The 9,386-nt window shown below is 35.6% G+C and overlaps 1 protein-coding gene across 1 annotated transcript in view; it reads left to right on the top strand.

Moving 5' to 3' along the window:
• LOC106867808 (atrial natriuretic peptide receptor 1) overlaps window positions 1–9,386 on the top strand; it is a 900,438-nt gene that overhangs the window by 779,570 nt on the left and 111,482 nt on the right. The gene's annotated exons all lie outside the window — the stretch shown is intronic.

The raw sequence follows: 9,386 nt of genomic DNA, 5'->3' as shown, positions 1-9,386 counted from the left end.
TATATATATATATATATATATATATATATATATATATATATATATTATATTATATTATATTATATTATATTATATTATATTATATTATATTACATTGTATTATATTATAGTATATTATATATTATATTATATTATGTTATATTATATCATATTATATCATATTACATGACACAGAAACAATATCAACATAATTTCTATTGGGTTTGCTTGCTCACTTGATTTTACAATGACATACATGGTCTCCAAAAATTGCTTGTCATGCAATAGCCACCTAATCTGTGGCCGGTCAAACACCAACCTTAATTTTCTCAGAAGACAAAGCTGTCTCAGTGTTTCAATATGTTTTACACAGGATATGGTGTGTCTAGTTTTACATACTATATTGTGTCGCCCAGTTTCTTGCCAAAGTAAGGTAAGCTTTCTTCAAAAAAATCTGTGATTTTATTTCAATGCCTGGGTAAAGTGTAATATCCACAAATACAGCAGAAATACAGCAGAAATCAGTTGTTCTCAACAATATGTCTATCCTTCTGGCTGCTTTTCGATAGTTATACAAACAAGAACTCCGTAAGCTAAAGGTAGTTACTGAGAGCGACCATCAGTGAGTGTGAACGCTATTATTGCACTTTCTTCAAACACTTCATTCATATATTTATATAACCTCTCTCACCAAGCTCCGACAATCTTTCTCGCCAACCTCCGAAAACCTCTCTCGCCAACCTCCAATAATCTCTCCCTCCTCCAGCTGACAGTCTTTTTTTTTTACTTTTTCGTAACGGAAAATATACCTTTACTTTTTTTGTTATGTTTTATTATCATTGCACCTGGACCACAGTAACAAATGTATCCTTTTCTAAGGTTGTAGAGCATCATTTTGGAGTTTATTGGCTGTTATCTCAGGCAGGATGCGTGAACGAATATGTGAGTTCTTTTGTTGGCTCCGTGTTGATTTAATTGTAGGGATAATATGCACAATAGTCTATGGCGTTCACTCTTTCCATTGCTAATGAAGCGTCTGTAGTATCGACTACCTCTCACCTCACCCCACCTAAATGGCCCGACACCGTACTAACTGTGCCGTCCACACCGGCTTGCAACCTCTACACGTCTAGACTTATAGAAGATAAACTCCTTTAGTTTATCTTCCACTTCTAACATTATTCACCTCCAATTGTGTAATCACTCCCCTTCTCTCCCTCTCTCTCTCTCTCTCTCTCTCTCTCTCTCTCTCTCTCTCTCTCTCTCTCTCTCTTTCCCTATCTATCTCTTTAACTCTGTCTCTCCTTGTATATACTCTACCCTCTCCCACTTGCACTATCATCCCCACCATCGTACACTACAAGCGCTCTGACTCACACCTCATTAGTCTATTACAATATTATATCACACCATTAAACTATCACACCTTCTATAACCACTTTTCTTTCACACATTACACGATCTTTTGTTCGGTAACTTGTTTCAGTCATTCAACTGCGGCCATTCTGGGGCACCGCCTTTAAGGGCGTTTTATGCGATAACATCGATCTCATGTACTTATTTCAACATACTACTTAATAGATATTGATCTCCATCTATCGAATTACGAGGTTAAGTGGCTTGACATTAAGCTACACATCTTCTTACCGGATTATGCCGGTAAACTTAAGTACGGACATAGAAATATGTATATTATATTGTATTATCCTATATTATACTATATTTTATTATATATTTATATGAATATAATATATATTATATATATATATACATACACACACACGCACTCACGCGCGCACACACACACACACACACACACACACACACACACACACTCAAGTATACATATGTTCCCTTCAGAACCAAATTTAGCAATCACAAGTCCTCCTTCAATATTCAGCGGAAGCAAAATGTCGCAGCCGTATCAGGCGCATATGATCATTGGAAGAAAGCTCCACAGATCACAACATAATGTGGAGTGCATTGGGAAAGTACAAAATTTACTCCACTGGCAGTGAGAGATGCAGTCTCTATGTGGCTGAGAAAAGAATTATACTGAAGAACTCTCTTTACTCGGACACTAATTAAGAGCGAAAATTTCCGATCTTACCCTCATAAACACAGATATGTCCTTGAATCGTGGAGGACTGAACCATGAATATAAACGCTAGAGTTTCCACCATCGGTATTTCTCATCACCACAATCTGAGTTTTTGAGATTTTTGTAGTGATTAACGCACACTACCCGTTATTTCTAATAGGCATAAGTCCTCTCCTAAGTGTATTCGCTAACGCATAGGAGTGGTGAGCTACACTCACCGCTCCTGCTCACCTTCCACCAAGTTTGTTGAAGGGCGATATCTCCCTCTCCACACTCACTTTTTCCAGGAGAAACATTAAACTGATGAGGTTTTTGTCGAAGAGGAAGGTGACTGTCCTCAGCCCTTTCAATCTTGCCCACCTCACCATCTCTTTTAGAAGAAGAAGAAGAAGAAGAAGAAGAAGAAGAAGAAGAAGAAGAAGAAGAAGAAGAAGAAGAAGAACCAACTGATAAGACAGCAGTATCATCTTTGTGTAGATTACGTGAAAAATCATTTGAGACAGACGTATAATTAGTAGATACTCAAAACTAGCCCAAAAGAAAATTAAAAATCAAACGCCACGAAAAAGTGGCAATGTGAATACACTGGGAGTTTTTTAGAAAGTATAGACTAGGATGTTCCAACAAGTGGTAAGAGCACTACCCTTTGCCAGTAACAGAGAATGATCAGGTCAAACTCATATGGGATATGCCACTACACACAGACAAAAACTACAACATAACCGACCAGATATCACTCACCCGCGGAAGGAATCCTAAGAATGAACCTCCGTCAACATATCTATACCTGCAGACCAAAATACGAGAAAGTCAGGAAGTGCCAAGACCTAGCATTGGATGATATCTGCATCCATAGAGCCTCGAATGTGAATGTGATACCTATCGTGATCGTTGTACTTGGGACCGTCTCAAAGAAAGCAATATTCTGGCATCAAAAGCTACGAATTCCAAACTTCATAGGAAGTATTTTGTTGGCAGTAATACTTGGAATAACACCTGTGAAATAAAAGTGTTCTGTCTCTAGCTGCGGGATGGAGCTGAGACGTGACATATATAACTCAGAAGATAGGATAATAATAATCCTTTCTATTATAGGCACAAGGCCTGGAATTGAGGGGAGCGGGATAGTTGATCGCATTGACCCCAGTTCTTGACTGGTACTTAATTTATTGATCTCAAAAGGATGAAATGTAAAGCCGACCTCTGCCGAATTTGAACTCAGAACGTAAAATAATAATAATAATAATAATAATAATAATAATAATAATAATAATAATAATAATAATAATAATAATAATAATAATAATAATTTCTGACTCTGGAACAATCCCAGCAATTTAGAGGGTATAGAGTGTGTCAATACTTGACTGATACTTCATTTAAACGAACCCGGATCGATGTTGACCGCGGCGGGATTGGAACTTAGAATGTGAAGAGCCAGAAGAAATACGCAAGGATTTTTATATTCCGAATCTTTTCTTTGAGAGGCCACAAGATCCTCGCATAACATATAAAATGCTTTATGCAAAACATGTACGGGTACACAAATGCCGTCAAGGCACCCTCTTTGGTTTATTATCATCTGAAATGGTCACAGTTGGATCAGAGCTGTGTTGCTAAACAATAATGACTACGATAAAGATGCGTCTTTAAACTGAATCCTGCCCCACCACCGACAACAACAACACTTCAGTAATAAATATCTGACCATGTTACAGTGATTCTATGAAGAATTTAGGTGAATGAATCGTTTCCAAGGAAACCACTTTAATATTGATAAATGCTTTCGAATGTAGAACTAAATTATTGACCAGACGAGTCTATCAGGTTATTTCTAGTTTTGTCTATAAGCATTTACACTTTGTCTTCATTAGAAAGGCCAAATGTTTTAAGCCAAAATGTAATTTAAATGATTGCCTTTGAAATACATTGTTAATTAGACGAGACATTTCCACCGTAGATAAATTTCAAGAAGTTTTCTTTAATCGTTTAATGAGATGTCGTATAAAAGTACATCGGTCACCATTTACCCTTTAAATCTTCAAGATAATTGAAAGTTTCTTAATTTGTTCTATTTATTTCTGTGGTTGATTAATTGGTTTAGAGAGTGTATTTCACTGCATCGATTACTGCTGCTATTGCGATATAAGATGGTGCCACTTTGGCGTAGTGTTTCGGTGTTAAGAATTTTGGTTTTCCTGAAGTTAATCTTAAGAAATGTAATATACCTCATCCCAAATATATGTCTTGGCATTTCTGCAAACATTATGAGTAGTTGCCAGAAGTTTCAATAACTTCTGAAGCCGGAGCGAAAAGTTTAATATTTGTTAAAGCAACGATTGAAAATATTGGAGATGGGCCAAATGCGAAAGAGACACACACATGCGCTTCGAATTATAATTGCCAGAGCTGATTAGTAAATGAATAGAGCTTTTATGTGATATTGCGTGTGTGTGAGCTAATGAATTAAGGTTAAATGATATTCTAACTAAAGAGACCCATATATATAACAGGTAGAGACAGTAGTTCGATCTTCATCACTGATCCTGCATTTAACTCCGACTGTGATGTAAACATTTAGTACTGACCACGTCAATCCATTTTAGAGACTTTTAAAGTTTACCTAACAGGAACTCAATCTAGTGTAAATGGGTACCATGGTTGACGAGTGCCAATTTACCACCTTAATTAGCAAATGCACCATCTTCATCTGATTATAAGTAAACACAATATAATGCAAATGCCTTCTAATTTCGAAGAGATTTTTAAGAAACATTAGAAAGAGAATCCACTCAGACTCAATCTGTCTGAAAAACTGTAATTAAGTCAAGCTAACGCTGCTATGTAATGAGCAAATTAAAAGCGACAAAACTGTTTTAGGACTTGTGGCAATAAATAGTTAATGGAAGACGAAGCTAATCTTAACCAGGAAGTCAGTCTCTCCCATAAGTAATTTACCCATCTACATTTATAATGGACAATGAAATGAAAGAAGGAAATAACAATGAATTTGTCTAGAAACTGAATGAAACACCAACAACTGGTTTGGTATCATAAACTGGAAATTGGCTGCTCAAAGCTTTGTCCGCCCAACCATTTCATCTTTACATTCAAGAGATGGTTCTGGCTCTCAAAAGTCATATCCTACGCTCACTACATTGAACTACTGACGCTTCCTTAACAGGTCAGGTTACTCGTCGTGGATATGATTTTTATCTATGGAAAATAGTATCACAATGGTTAAAAATTGACGCTCGTTGGAGTAAATAGACTTAGTTTGGTAAGAATCTGAACCTTATGTGACTAAAAAGAGTTAGTTTGGATTGTCTTTTGATGTTGCAGTGTCATGGGGACTTGTATGTCCATAGTGACTTGTATACCACATGGGGACTTGTATGTCCTCTATTTCGGCCATATACCGTTGAAAGCTACATCATCTCTGGCTATTCGTCCATATTATACCACGAAAGTGATCACAAAACAATGGCTGACGTTAAGATCCTTGATAGTGTACCTTGAACTTTTTCAAGTATACTGTGAAACTAGTTTATGGACAGGTGGGCGTTGTAAATATTTGGATTTGTGCTTTCATCTCGTTTTCTACTTTATTTTATACATCCTGGGAAAAGAATTAAGACAAAATTGGATCCAGTAGAATTTGAACTCAGAAGACTTTATTTCCAAGTTATTTCACTATCAGAAAAACATGTAACATCAGGTTTCTGATATTCTATGTAAGAACTAACGTAAGAATAGTTCTTCACAAAAGTAGCTATTGCCGCTTGAAAAGGGTAGGCTATTATAAGCCGCCTCTACGAAGGCGATGAATTTGCAGGATCGTTAGCACGTTGGACGAAATGCTTAGCTGTATTTCTTCAGGTTCTGTACATTCAGACTTCAGTTTCCGCTGAGGCTTTTTCTTTTCGGAGTCGATAAAACAAGTACCAGTTGAGCACTGAGGTTGATGTAATTGATTTGTTCCCTCTCCAAAAATTTCAGGCCTTGTACCTATAGTAGAAAGAAAATATGGCACCTGTGGTGTCAAACGCTTTCTCCTTCATTTACGAAAGGAGATTTCAATCAGCATGTCTGCAGTAGCTGTTTCTAATTCTTTCTTCGATAACTTAAGGCAAACTGACATGCTTCTTTTAAACAAAGTGCAGCCATGAATTTGTCCTTTAGTCCAAATGTTTCATATCTATGGAAAAGAGTGGTTTCACAGAACAATTTTGGGCAATGGAATTCGATTAGTATTCGCCACATTTCTGCTTGATTATGCATGTGTACGCGTGTGCGCGCTTTTATCTCTATTTTTGTGCATGTTTTCTCACTTGTGTTTCCAGTTATGCTATGCTTTTTTTGTTAAGAAGAAAGACAGAACTTTTGAAGAACAGCGCAGCCGATTATATCAACCTTAGTACTTGACTGGTACTTTATCTTTTTCGGTCTCAGATGGATGAAATGCAAAGTTAACTAAGATGAAATTTGAACTCAAAAAAAGTAAAGAGATGGGAAAAATATCTCAAGGCATTTTGACGCTCCGCCGATTCTAATAATTTGCCGCCTTCATATTTCTAACACAGGCATAAGGTCAGAGGGTTATGGGAGGGGAAGGAACGATGATTTATTTTCGACTCCGAAAAAATTTGAAGACAAAATTGGCACCTACAGGATTTGAAAACATAGCATAAAATTACAAATTGCTAGACAGTTACAGGAAAGTCTGAGAGTTTTGTTTCCAAGTCATTTCAGTAAACCAACATGTAACATCAGGTTTCTGATATCTTACGTAAGAACTAACGTAAGAATAGTTTTTCACGAAAGTAACTATCACCTTTTAAAAATAAAATCTCCGTCTCTTCGCCATTCCATTTGCCACGCTCTGAGAGAGTGTAAGAAGTGAGTGGCTGTTGGAAGCTGTGGAACTAGGTACAATATTGGTAACACTGATAAGAACGTCACTATTTCGAAAGTAAATCGATAATGTTCAGTTGAACTCAGCGCACTGGATATAGAGATATATTGATAAGTAAATACCTGTTAATTTATTGATTGCATAAAGAAAATAAATCAATATGTTTGAGAATTTAATTTGAAACCGGATCAGTTTAACTTGTAGCTGACAATACCAACTTGTTCTGGATTCAAAGCCTATAATTTTAGGAAACAATAAATTCTAAGTATTGACTTTCGTGCATTTCCAATTCCATTATCGATTCAAGTAAATTGAAATGACTCCAACTGAGAATCTGAACCGGAATGTTGGATTGTTCACAAGAACTTTGTTATACTCTTGGAGAACGAGTTGCCTATTGTTCGGTAAATATGTGACCAAGGAAGTTGAAAGTCTGATTGGATATTTTAGCATTTCGAAACAACGCTATTCTGAGTTCAAATATTATTGAGATTTCTTTCGTTCCCTCTGGTTCAATTAAGTATCGATTTTTAGGCTATATGTTCTGAAGTTAGAAAACGATATTCAGCCGGTTGTTTTTGTTGCTGTTACTTGACTCCTGATCAGCTCAGACCAAATTAACCTAAGGCGTACCAACCGTGACTTATTTATCTTTTTCTTTATATATATATATATATATGATCACATTCTCTACACAATTTCTGTTTTAAGACGGTAAGATATAAATTGAGAGATTTTTGACAGCTACTTCTAGCATAATCTCTCTCAATGGTTCCCCACTTGATTGATATGAAGTTAATCGAATTCTCTGCCACGGAAATTAAATAGCATGTGGTAGACTCTAAAGAAGAGGAATAAAGCTAAAACATTTTAGAAATATGTGTTGCTGACATAAAATTCCTTTCATAGTTTTCATGTATACTGAAGAAGAAAGTGAAATGGGAAGTTTTTAAAAAACATGGACATAGTGACGCAATTTAATAGAAACGATGTAATTAGTGATTTTGCAGAAAGATGAAAAACAGCTGTTCGGATACCTTTTTTTATTCCCCTTGGAGAAAGGTCTGGTTTCTTTAATAAATGGACAGAACAGTCTGATTTATATTCGGAAAATAAAGTAACACATTATTCATTTGTTCCAATGAGACCAGTTCCATCGATTCGATATGCACAACATCAAACCGCTAGTGATTTTTTTTCTTTTTGTGCATAATTTTTTTTTTTTTATAATTTTTTTTTTTTTTTCTGTTTCATCAAACTATCAAAAATAATGGTCTTGATCCTCAAAGAAAACATTTCTTTTTTTTTTTTTTTTTCCTTATCTTCCACATAAAATCGTGCTTACCAATTTACAAGTATGAGTAATACAGAATCTTTTATGTTGTTTCTTGAAATTTCTTGAAATTCTAAACCTTCCTACAAATGATGTGAATGCCAAGAGTGATGGCTATAAAACAATGAATACTTGGCTTCCCAAGTTGAAGTTGGCAGTATATTAACTTCCAATTATTAATATCGTAGCAAAATCATTAGATTCCTTGTAGTATTTAGTTAAGGGACTTTACGTTTTGAGTTCAAATTCCATTGTAGTCAGTTTTGCATTTCATTGTTCTAGGATCAACGATATATTTCTCTCAAGTGAGAAATGTCTTTAGACATCACTGTAGTTACAACTGAAAAACTCTAGATAAATCAAGTCGGTAGAGAGTCAAAGATAACATAGCACCCATTGGTATAACGCTTCAGGAATTTATCAGAATGTTGTTTATGGAAATATCAGAAGTTATTTCTGGATTGAACTACGAAGAGCAAATCGATTGACTTAACAAATGGTAACGAGTTTTGCAAAGATAAGTGTATAAACTACTTATTCTTGAAGGCTCACTCTTAAGACTCAATAAATCTAACAAACTAGGGGAAGCACCACCAAAAAGGGGATATCTTCCCACTATAAAGCACTTTTCTCTTAACGTAAGTCAATTAAAATTAATATAGAATATAAAACGGTGGATGAGGAATTATTCTGATGCTTGATACATGCTCTCTTATACACACGCACGTGCACCTTCGTTTTGGGATCACCACTACTTTATTATCTCCCCTTCTTCCTAGCTCTCCTGTGTGACCCCTCTGCCCAGCATTCGCCATGATAGATTGCTAGCCACTACACATTCTTTATTTTCTCTCCTTGTTTCTTTCAGTGTTCATTTCTGTGGAAGAGCATAGGTTCGAAATGTTAAAGACTTTTTCACTTCCCAAGCGTTAAACTAATACATCTGTTTGTTGTCAACACCACCTGTCTTCGTCTTTTGTTTTTTTTTTTGTGAATTTTCCCCTACATATGTATATATACATATACATACATATATATATGTATACATATATATATAC

The sequence above is a fragment of the Octopus bimaculoides genome, chromosome 8 (assembly GCF_001194135.2).
Source record: "Octopus bimaculoides isolate UCB-OBI-ISO-001 chromosome 8, ASM119413v2, whole genome shotgun sequence".
Classification (NCBI taxonomy): Eukaryota; Metazoa; Mollusca; class Cephalopoda; order Octopoda; family Octopodidae; genus Octopus; species Octopus bimaculoides.
This window is presented reverse-complemented; position numbering and strand designations above follow the sequence as displayed.